At 36.8% G+C, this 12,270-nt stretch overlaps 1 protein-coding gene across 23 annotated transcripts in view; it reads right to left on the bottom strand.

The window, feature by feature from the left end:
* DLG2 (discs large MAGUK scaffold protein 2) overlaps positions 1–12,270 on the bottom strand; it is a 2,166,350-nt gene that overhangs the window by 211,437 nt on the left and 1,942,643 nt on the right. The window lies entirely within an intron of this gene.

Raw genomic sequence — 12,270 nt, 5'->3', positions numbered from 1 at the left:
AAAATACGCTTTTGTCTTCTGTCTACAATGAAGTTTAGATAACCTTTTCTTAGTGTATCCAACAAGTTTTCAAGTGCATTTTTCATTCATTTGCCCTTTGAAATGGACTTATTACCATTTAATGGTGATAAGCAAACTCTGTCCTACCTACGCTTATTATAGCTGTCTAAGGATATGACATTCAGATTGACATGCATTCCTGGAGGGTTGTGAATATGCAGCTGGCATGATGTTAATAGATTTTCTCATTCACTTGTAAACAATTCTGTTTTTATTTCTGCTGATCCCAAGGTTTGGATTGAACTTTTGTTTTCTAGTCTTAAAGGATGAATTTTATGTGAGCTTCACAAATACTCATTACCTGAATATAAAGGTCTCAGCATGGTAGTTGGTCCAAAAATGCAGCCAGCTTGTTCAAACTCCTTTTCAATTCAGAAAGCCATGCTAAGGAAATTAGTGATATTCTCTCCAGAGGTGGCTAACTTCCTTCTAGTTGGTCTAGGTCTTGCTACTAATCATGTAAAGAAATTAAAGGAAGAGGGAAATGATGGCTCCTGGCTGCCAGTCACTTTACAATTTTCTGGGGAAATGAAGAAAAAAAAAAGGCAGAAACAAAAACAAACAAAGAAACCAACCAAACAAAATGATGGTGCTCAAGCTGATGTTCACGGAAGCAATGGCTATGTCTGGCATCATAGACGTGGTGGATATTGAAGCAGGGTCAGATTTATGTAGAAACAAGGTAGAATGGAGGGCTTTCAGATTGATACATAAAAATATCCAGTTGTCAATTTGCCAAGAAAATCTATTTTCAATTCTTCCTCTCCAAGCTCATCTAACATTCTTCTCTAGACAGACAACACATTTTATAGCTTAAGAACAAAAAGCTATCAGTAACATCTTGCTGTTTCATAGCTCCATACTTTTGTATAGGCTGCTCATTCTACCTGGGATAGCCTTGGTTCTTTAAAATACTGCAGAGATATTAGGAGAAGTTTTCCCTAGCCCTACTAAGTAGAGGTAAACACTCCTTTCTCTGAGTTACCTCTGTACTCTTTTAACACTAATATAATTGTACTCATATGCTATAATTGTAATTTAAATTACAATAAAATAGAAGAAAAACTATATATACACACACATATCTGTGTATATGTATATATATATGTATATATATGTGTATATATATATACACAGATATGTGTGTATATGTATATATACATACATGTATATGTATGTATGTGTGTGTGTATATATATGTTTTTATGCTAGACTGTGAGCTTCTAAAGCTCAGGAACAGTTATTAGCTCAGCACCAAATTACTAGTCCCTGGTAAAACTTAGAAGGCAATACATGTTTGCTGAGTTTAATGAAATCTCCAGGGAGCAAAAGTTTCTTCCTTATTTTATGGCCAAAGAATCTCCTGGCCCATCAAAATCCTCTAGTGAAATATTGTCCCAATCCTGAGTTTGCATTAATTGATCTGTTTATTCACTGAACCCTACTACTGTGTGCCAGGCAGAGTGTTATGTTAGGTCTTAGGAATATAGTAGTAGGCAAAACAGACCTGGTCCCTCTCCTCACGAACCCCCTGTCCCTACTCACACTCTTCCAAATTACTCATTTCTATTAATTTACTGCAAAATAATATTCTCACCTCTAGCAATAACTTTTCAATTCAGAAGGCCATATATAAAAGCAAATTGATACTGAGTATGTTTCTGCTGAAAGGTCTATGAAGAAACATTCTAGGCTGCAAGGTATACTCTTCATAAATACATATATAGATGTATGTATTTCTGTGTACATGTACATTTCTACGCCAATGTATACATATATTATAGATATGCAATACATAATTAAGGCTCACACAAGAATACAACCCACTTATAAACAGAAGGATCCCTTGACCCTTCAAACTTAGGTCCACTTAATTAAAAACGAAGCATAATTTGTACCCTTAATTTAATGGCCTATGATTTTCAAGTTTAACTATTTTCATGTTGATTGCTATATTTTGACCCCATTTTGAAGGCACCACAAGGGTGTTTATGCCCTGAAATAAAGAGGAACAGACAACCTTTCCAACCTTGAAAACAAAGGAAAAAATTTAAGACAAACAAACATAAAAAGCCATCATGTATTTCTCTGCACCCAGAATAGTGCTAAACATAAAGTAGGCACTAAATGAATACTTTCTAGATAATTCAGTAAATGAAAGAGCAAACACTTGCAGTTATGCAGTTCCTCATTAGGGCAAGCCAAAGGAAGAGCTATCGATTTAAGGGGAAAGATGGTTCAAAACTAAATCTTGACCCAAATGGTGAAAAGATGATTACCTGAAAATAATTTTAATCTTTTTTTTTTTTTTTTTTTGGAGACGGAGTCTCGCTCTGTCATTCAGGCTGGAGTGCAGTGGCCGGATCTCAGCTCACTGCAGGCTCCGCCTCCCGGGTTAATAATTTTAATCTTATAGCTACGCTTTAAATTCTTTGGTCTCTTAGCTCTCAGGGCAGTGATGTATACCGTGTGGGGTGCAATATCACATCTACCTAACTCAACCAACTTATCCAGCCGAGGACAGGCATCATAAATATTCCAGTGAGTTCTGTGAAGATTAGGGGTAAACAGATGTCTAGTTCACCTCTGCATTTCTCAAGAGTCTTGCCAAACTCTATAGAATCTTCTCCAGTTAATGTGCTTTTGTCATTTCCGGGCTTCTTCTACATGTTACAAATAAAGTGGATACTTGTGGTGGTAAGTGACAAGGTTCATAGGAGAAGGTGAAAGCAGGAAAAAAGGTCAACAAACATTTACCGAGCACCCACAGTTTTTAGGCCAAGGCTAGGTTCTGGACATACAGAAATAAAAACACCCATCACTGGTGACTCTGTATATCGAGTCTCAATACTTCTTGGTCACCATGATAGGTTTTGGTATACGTTGTTCTTATTTGCAATTTAATAGCAGGAATTTTATCTCTACCACAGAAGAAAACAAACACCTTTGGGCTCACTCACAAGCACATATTCATGAAATTTTAAGATGTAAGAAAATTCATTGTGTTGTCATAGATGAAGACATTTCTTTAAAAAAAAAACCAGCAATTCCATCTGGTCTGCTAAACAGGTTCTCTTGGTAACATCATGCATGTTTTAATAAATTTATCTAATTGCATTGCTCCTGGGTGGGTAACTAAGAACTCTGAAGGACAGATATATTCCCAAATTATTTCTCAAGCAAATTTTTGGGTGTGTATATGTTAACAGTAGAAAGGAATCTAAATAAATTAATATTTCCAATTATAGTATACTACCATGAAGTGATTTGATTAAAATATTTTCCTTAAAAATAAAAGGGAGGCAAACTCTTGTTTCTATGAAGAAACATTCTAGGCTGCTGTGTCTGATGGAACGTGTACTCCATCTTCATGAATACATATATAGATGTATGTATTTCTGTGTATATGTACATTTCTTTGTAAATGTTACATTTAAAAAGTAGATTCAAATAACCCTAATTTAATTTTAAAAAATTTTAAACACAAGGAAAATGTTTTCCTTTATATCGTCCTTATCACTATGACAACTAAATGGGTTTGGTGCAATTCTATCTTATCCTAATTAAGAACATGGCCCTGCAACACGGTATTCTGTTAATATTAAATAAAAATGTGTGAATTATCTAGTTTTAATTAGACTGCTGCATTTATGGCTTTCTGTTGTGAGCAAATGCTGTTTAGCATATAAAACATAAATTGAGATTTGTTTCTTAATAATTAGATGAATGTAGGGGAAATCAAGGGGAACCCACACTGCTTGAATCACACATCCTTATGTAGAGTCTGTATCCATTCACTTATCTTTTCATCCTTCTATCCAATACTATTGAGCCCCTCCCATTAGCAGTCAATGGAAGGACAAAGAAAAATCTGTCCTTACTAATGAGCTCCCTCTGGTGATAAGATCCACCAAAACAGATAATTATAATATAATATAGTAAGATAAATGTAGTTACAGAAATAAGCCGGGAATATTTGAGATATAGCAAGAAAGACTCAACTGGTGGGGAGGAAGGGAAGAGAAACATCTTTCAGGAGGACAATTAATCAATAAATAAATAATGCTTATTTATTTTTTGTTTCATCAATATCCCTACTCACTTTCCCGCTCCTGTATTATTTTGAGGCAAATAATTTCACCCATGCATATGTCAGTGTGTAGCTCTAAAAGATAAAGGTGCTTGTTTTTAATATAAGCACAATACAATTATCACATCTCAAATATTACCAATAACTTGTCACCACATATGTAATTGGTGTCCAAATCTCCAACTGTCTCATCGTCATGATTTGTTTTACCATTTATGTTTTGTTTGAGTCGAAATACACAAATGTTCATTGCTTACAATTTGTTACTTTTAAGTGTTTCCCCTATATCTCTTTTTTCTTTGCCAATTATTTATTGAAGAAGCCTGAGTTTTAAAGAATGAATGGAGGGTTAGACAAATAAAGGGGAGGGGAGTAAGGAAGGAAATTTAGAGAAATGGGACACCAGGAGAAAAAAATGTTGTAGAAACATTGAGGCTTTCCTTGATTTTTCTTCCTTCCCTGTCTTCTCCTTCTTTCTTTCTTTTTCTTTTTGATGGAATTTCACTCTTGTTGCCCAGGCTACTGCAATGGCACCATCTTGGCTCACCACAACCTCCAAATCCCGGGTTCAAGTCATTCTCCTGCCTCAGCCTCCCAAGTGGCTGGAATTACAGGCGCCACACCCGGCTAATTTTGTATTTTTACTAGATACAGAGTTTCTCCATGTTGGTCAGGCTGGTCTCAAACTCCCGACCTCAGGTGATCTGCCTGCCTTGGCCTCCCAAAGTGCTGGGATTACAGGTGTGAGCCACCGTGCCCAGCCTCCTTGATTTTCTTAAACATGCAAACTCTGTGAGCATACTTACTTATTTTGGGAACATTGCTCAGTATACTAACAATACTCTTCTCTATAAATCTAGTAAATTCCTGTATCATCTTCTAGCTTAGCTTCAGAAATTCTTCCCCACTTTTCTCTCATGTTGTCTCCCTCCTCCTTTGAAGAATGTATCAGCTGGCATTTATCAACCAGTATTTTTGGTGTGTTTGCGTTGAGGCATCATGTGAGATGCTAGGCATGTAGGGATGAATGAAATCAAATCCCTGCCTTCAAGAAACTCTCAGGCCGGGTGTGGTGGCTCACACCTGTAATCCCAGCACCTTGGGAGGCCAAGGCGGGTGCACACGAGGTTAGGAGTGCGAGACCAGCTTGACCAACATGGTGAAACCCGTCTCTACTAAAAATACAAAAAAAATTAGTCAGGTGTGGTGGCACACACCTGTAATCCCAGTTACTTGGGAGGCTGAGGCAGGAGAATCGCTCGAACCCAGGAGGTGGAGGTTGCAGTGAGCTGCGCACCACTGCACTCCAGCCTGGGCGACAGAGCAAGACTCCGTCAAAAAAACAAAACAAAACAAAACAAAACAAAACAAATCTCTCTGTGAGGTATTTTAGTAAGAAATGAGGCAATGCCTATGATGCCTATGTTTTGGCCTAAAAACATATATTTTTCCAAATAATTTTTAGTCATGACAAACATATGCTCATTGTTGTGCAAGGCATAACTGGAGAGTTTTCAAAAAAAGGGATATTTGCCATGGAATCATTAATAGGCTTCCTCTTTCAGTTTCCATTTAAAGATGGAAAGCAACACTTTGTCAATAGGCTAATCATTTTGACTGTGTGTTTTATTGCTTTTTCTAATGTCCTATGTTATGAAAAGGTCATGAGAAGACTAATGTTGGAAGATCAGATTATCACATTATAATGAGTTTAGCTAGTACCCTATGGCTTACATTTTACTTTTTATGCTGCTAGTGGGGCAACTGAAGCAAGCAAGACAATAATGCATTATCCTGTAATATTTTAAAATGATGTTGTTGATGGTGGAAGACCCACTAGCACTTTTTTATTCAATTAAGGGGCTGCCAGTATTTCCTTGGGTTTGTTATTGGCCTATACAAGTAGAAAGATACATCTTCCTATTCAAGCACCTAATACAGTGTCTTGCACATTGTGGGAAATGGTGGGTATCACATGTGCTGTCCTGCTACTTTCCAACTATGTGACCAAGCATCATTTTCTCCTCTATTTTTATAGTGCTACTGTGAGAAGTAAATGAGATAACATGTATTCAGTGCTTTGCACACAGCAGCAGTAAACAAACAGAGAATTTTGTTATTATTTGTTAAGTAAATGAATTTTTAAAATTGTACATTCTGCCATTGTCTTTTACTCCTTTACCTCTGCCCTATCCAAATCCCTGACCTGTCTTTCCAGACAACCTCAAATATCTCCTTTACCCACTTTTTAAAAATGCATAAAGGGCCGTCTTAAACATCTTAATACTTAGTTACACATTGTTCCTGTGTCTAAATGTTATTCTCCCTAATTGTAGCCATAAGTTCTTTAAAAATAAGATAAGTGTTACATAGAAGTGATGTCAAAATATTTATAGCTAGCTGTGCCAGGTATTAATGCTTTAGTTGCTCAAGCATGGAGACGTGTGAGAGTCCTAGGGAAGGGATTCAGGGGTTCCAGTTTGAAGCAGCTTGGAGAGGAGCACTCAAAGAGCCCAGGGTAAAAGCTATTTACTAACAAGAAAATATTCCAATATTTTAAGAAGCAGAAGCACTGCCTGCAGCCGGAATATTAGCGCTGGCATTTTTGATACTTCTTTGGCATCCTCTATTTGTCAGGAACTCAACACACTTACTGATAAGGTAAGAAATTCATCCAAGGAACAGTTTCTCTATTTGTACAAGGAAGCTACAAAACAAGACAAAGAAGATTTTATCTGGTTTGTGCTATGGGGAAGTGAAGTTATGCCATGGTAATAATGGTACCTTTTAATGCTTATGTGACATATGTGCTTTTAAATAAACATTATCTGTCACCCTTCCACTATTTTTAGTTGCTTCTTTCTCTGCACTGGAGAACTGTCTAATCTGAAGAGGAAGAAGCCAGTGCACTGGAAGCATTTCCTACCTGGTCACTGCACCCTTCTCTGACTCAAGCATGTTTTCTGAGTTAAAACAGAAGTCTTGGGCTCTTCACTGACACAGCTGGGCTGGGAGCACTTACCCATGCCTGGATACAGATTTTCTGAACAGATTTTATACACCAGAAGCAAGGGGCAAGAGGAAATATACTTTGATTCTGTTTATTGCTATTATTTTCTGTTCTTTGGAATGAAGCTAGATAGACAAATGAATATTTTAGGAGCATACCTACCAGGTAGGTGGACTGACAGCACTGAGACAAGCTACATGAGTGAAATAAGAATGTTTAATCATTGCATTTGGATGACAGAAAATTGTGAACTGTATGAGCATGCTTGTGATAGAAAGTAAATAATGGTTTTGTCACTTCCTCTTCTATGCTGTAAAAGTGGAAAAACAATCCAAAGTGTAGTTAATTAAATTTGGAGTCAGGAATTTTAGTGGGAAACTATTACCAAGCCCATTAAGTACAATCTTAATGAAGGAAGTATTCTACTTCCTCAGTGGAAAGAAATGATGATTACTGCCAAAGGCTGAAGAACTTATGAATTACATAAACTTTGAATTATCCAGAAATCAGAGTGAAGTCTAATTTTTCTTTGAAGCATTGACATTTTGTTGAGAAATTTTTACTTTATGTCTCATTTCCAAAGTGACATAGCAAACACACGTACCAAAATATATTCTTATTTGTCTTATCATATTTTTTAGCATCACAAACATCATGATATCAAAATCCAAATACACTTGTGTTATTGTATAAGTCATTAATCTTCTCTGAGCAGGTTTAATTAGAAGTAAAAAGGAGAAGAAGAAGATGATGATTTTGTTCAAAATACTATAATTCTTGAGCCTGGTAACATACATTTTAAAGTTCACATTGATTGACTCCAGATCTGTATCCACATTGTAAAGAATCAGAACATTTGACTGTGGTTTAGCTTAGAACTCAATGGTCATTATTCAACAACAAATTTTGGTGAGACTGATACTCTAGGTTTTCTGTTCGTTATTCTACTGGGCACAGGGCTTCTGGCTGTCTGGTGATTTCTGCAGTAGTGCCAATGTAAAGATAGGCAGTGAGTTGAACAATTACTTCATTAGCTTTTGTGGCAAAGAGCATTTTTCTCTACCTCAAAGCCTTTCCTTCTTTCTTCTCCCCTAGCAAACTCCTACTCTTCCTGGAAACCAGTTTAGGGACATGCACCATCAAACGCTTCGCCTTCATTCCATTATGTTATGTACTAACTCTAGTAGACATTTGTACATTATGTATTGTACATTTCACAAGTTATAGATGGCTGCTGGATTCTTTTCCAGCATCCTACCCCACCACCATCCCATCCTAACAGCAACAGCTGCCAAATTTCAGTTAAGGACTCATAATGTCCTGGGGAGGCTGTCTTTATCCTATTTAAGCTTTAGAATTGGGCTGGAGATTTGGTCTCATGTTCAGGGGTGGATAGAAGCCAGTCTCTTCAAAGTGAATTCTAGCAATCATTGTCAGGATATCTTTCTAGCCAGATGTGACTATGAAAACAAGTTGTCTAGGAGCCACTGGCAACTGTCCTGAGGCCATGAGGGCAATTAGTCTTGGTATGAAGCTAACACAAAGACAGGCAGTGTGGCAGGACCAAAAGGGATTTCTTGACAACATTGTGAGCTGAGCTACAGGATCAGACCTCTTGAAGCTGACTTTACTGATGTACTTTTAAGTTACAATCACCAATGTGAGTATATATTCCCTTTGTTGAGCAAGTCAGTTTGAGTCAACAGTTTAACGCTGTATTTTCAGATTGGGTGAGCACTTAATGTAGGCATACTATGTGTTAAGTATTTACTGTGCCAGATACTTCATATGGATGAGAGCATAGCTTATACCGGGAAATAAAGTTATCTCATTTACATCTTCCCAACCGCCTTGTGAGACAGGAATTGCTATACCTGCTTTATAGTGAAGGAAAGCAAGGTTGCAAGGTTTAGTAGTGGGGAACACTTCCAACAATGCATTCTGCCTTTCCTCCTAGAAAACTACTTTGTTTTGCAAGCTTGACACTACTTACAATGGAAAGCAGCCTTATCTGTTACTGTCATGGCTGAGAAGGAATCACACTTGCAACTATGGGCTCATTTATCCATGTCTCTTGGATTATAAATTCCTTGAGTTCAGGGATTAAAGTATTTCATCTTTGTTATCTCATCACCCAGCAGAACACTTGGCACATGGTCCATGCTTAATAAATAACTAATAATAGACAAATGAACTAGAAAACAACCTAACAAAGCAAGATAATCTGGATTATTCTGACCAGAACACATGGCTTTCCCAAGTATTTTGCATTTTAGTTTTTTATATTTGGCTTGACTCTTTCAGAGTTAGATGTTCACAATATACTAACAGCTATTTTCTCCTCTAATTTCCTAAAAGTGTGTTTTCCCTTTTCTTATAATTATGTGAATGATTCATGTTTATTAAAAGTTCAAATGATAAATAAAACATAAAGAAGAAACTAAAAATAAAATGGAGATACTACCACCAAAGGCATGCTTTGTCTTGCTTTTGTTTGTTTGTTATCTCTTTGCACCATCTCTACTACCAACTCTTCTAGGCAAAATAAATATGGCACCCATTAGTCTTCACAGAGTCATCAATTTAACCACTGTATTTTCAGATTGGGTGAACACTTAATGTAGGCATACTATGCATTAAGTATTTACGGTGCCAGATACTTTAATATGGATGAGAGCATAGCTAATACTGGGAAATAAAGTTATCTCATTTACATCTTCCCAACTGTCCTGTGAGACAGGAATTGCTATATTTGCTTTATAACTAAGGAATGCAAAGTTGCAAGGTTTAATAGTAGGGAATACTTCCAACAATGCATTCTGTCTTCCCACCTAGAAAACTACTTTGTGAAAATAATACTAAAAGAAACACAAATAAAAGGAAAAAAAATCATTCATGTTAATTGCATAATAGCTTTCATTTCATTAAAAAACAAAAACAAAATCCCCCAAACCTCAAAGTTATTAATAATCACAAAGATTTGTTGCTTAGAACTCCTGACTGTTAATTTTCCTTAGGAGTGTCTTTGTCTCCAACGTGACATAAGATGAAAAGGAACTATTGGGAGAATGATGCACTAAACAGAAGGGGCTATAGTAATGGCATAAGGCCACACAAAGTCATTGATAGCCATCTCTGCTTTGATTTGACTCTTCCTACAGGGGGAACCTCCCCTGTGCGACAGGGTTCCACTTGGATCATTCAGGCAGCTTTCTATTAGTCCTCTGCCCTAAGTGTTATAATTGCAATTTAAAACTAGAGATAAGGAAAGGACACCTGAAATTAGCTAGGGTCTCTCCAAGCAACTGTTTCCAAGTGCCCTAAAAGACACATGGCAGACAGTTTTAATCCAGCCAGTCCTAAAATTGTTTTCCAAAGTAAGGCTATGCCTCTGAACTAGAAAAGCCAATGTCTTTCCTTGAAGCTGAGATCGTCACAGTTTTGACCATTTCCTTCTTCAAATGATTTCTTTTGGGTTAATCGAGGAAAAAAGTCAAAAGCAAAAACATACAAAATCCCCAGAAAACCAACCCACTGGAATTTTAGTTTACTACTCTGAATTATAAGTAAATGTTCTGCAACTCAAGGTAGGCTGACTCATATTTTTGGGACCCAGAACAAGAACATAAGCAGAGACTCCCAGTCCTGGGCTAGCCCTTCTTCTTTTTCATAGTTTCTTCCTGCACCACAAAAGACCTTTCATGCAGATGTGTGGACATCTCAGCTCATCAGTGCAAGCAATGATTAACAGCATCCATCCCTTGCCCTATTTCCTACCCTCATGCAAATAGAAGACTCTTGGTTTCCCCTCAGACTTGGGGGCATGGGGTTAGGGAGGCACATCATACACCTCTTGAAAGTGAGCTTAGGAATGTTTGGGGAAAAAATTAGTGAGTCCTATTTACCCTGAATGTGATCCAGAAGGGGGAGAGAGCAAAATCTAAGACAGCCCATCCTCTTGGCCTACAGCCTTCTCTAAAGCCAGAGATACAGGGAAACTTGCTCAGTTCAAAGGGTAGTACTGATTTAGGGTAACTTTCAGAGCTTGCCTTGAATTTGGTAGATTTACGACCTTTTTATGTTTCATTTTTTATACCAAATTTTATACTTCGATAAGAATAGGAGAGATGGCTCAGGAGAATGTGATCTTAACTGGCATAGACCAAAAGTGGGAGCAAGGAAATCCCCAACTTCATTTTAAAAATATTCCCTAAACTCTGAGAGGGATTAAACATATGAGGAGAGGAATCAAAGCAGATATGGGGCCAAGATCCCAAAATGGAAGTGTGAAGAGCTGGGCAAACTCTATTGCATGCTTCCAACATGTTGGTCACCATGTGGATCCTGAAATCAGACAGGCGTGGGTTTAAATCCTAGCACTGCTATATGCCAATTTACATTAGTAGTATATTTAAACAAAATTTTCTTTATCAGTTCCTCATTTGATAATGGAAAGCAAAATAGGATCTACCTGGTAGGGTAGTGATGAAGATTAAATGAGAAAATGCATGTAAAATCATTAGCATAGTGCCTGGGACATCATAAACTATATTTACTAGTATTGTCAGGTATTTTAATACAACGTCAGGGCTGGAATTATGGCCTAGTTGTTATTTGGCAAATAACGTACAAAGCTATGATGTGTTATTTGGCATCAGTTTATTTCCATGTTCTCTATTGGAAATAAAATGTATTCTTTAAATAATTATGTAAGGACTTTGAATACTATTCTAGGAATTAGTTAAAAGTGAACAGAAAGGTAATAACTCTGTCTTTACTAGGATTCCAAAATAAAAACAAAAACACAAAATGATCTAGTTATAAGAAGTATATCTTGTTAATTTGAAAAATTGTATAATCTTCCTGTTTACCATGCAAATTTCTTTCAAAATCAACATCTATCAAAATGAGTTAATATATTTGACAAAATACAATTTACAACAATGACTACCTTTCATTGGACATTGCTTTGTGCTAAACAGTATACTATTGGCTTTACCTATATCATCAATTTGGTTAATTCTCCTAATTTCCCCCTCCTCCATTTTACAGAGAAAGAGCGTGAGGTGCAGACAATAATACTTGGTTGGGGACACAAAACCCTTCCCCT

The sequence above is a fragment of the Papio anubis genome, chromosome 12 (assembly GCF_008728515.1).
Source record: "Papio anubis isolate 15944 chromosome 12, Panubis1.0, whole genome shotgun sequence".
NCBI classification, from domain to species: Eukaryota; Metazoa; Chordata; class Mammalia; order Primates; family Cercopithecidae; genus Papio; species Papio anubis.
This window is presented reverse-complemented; position numbering and strand designations above follow the sequence as displayed.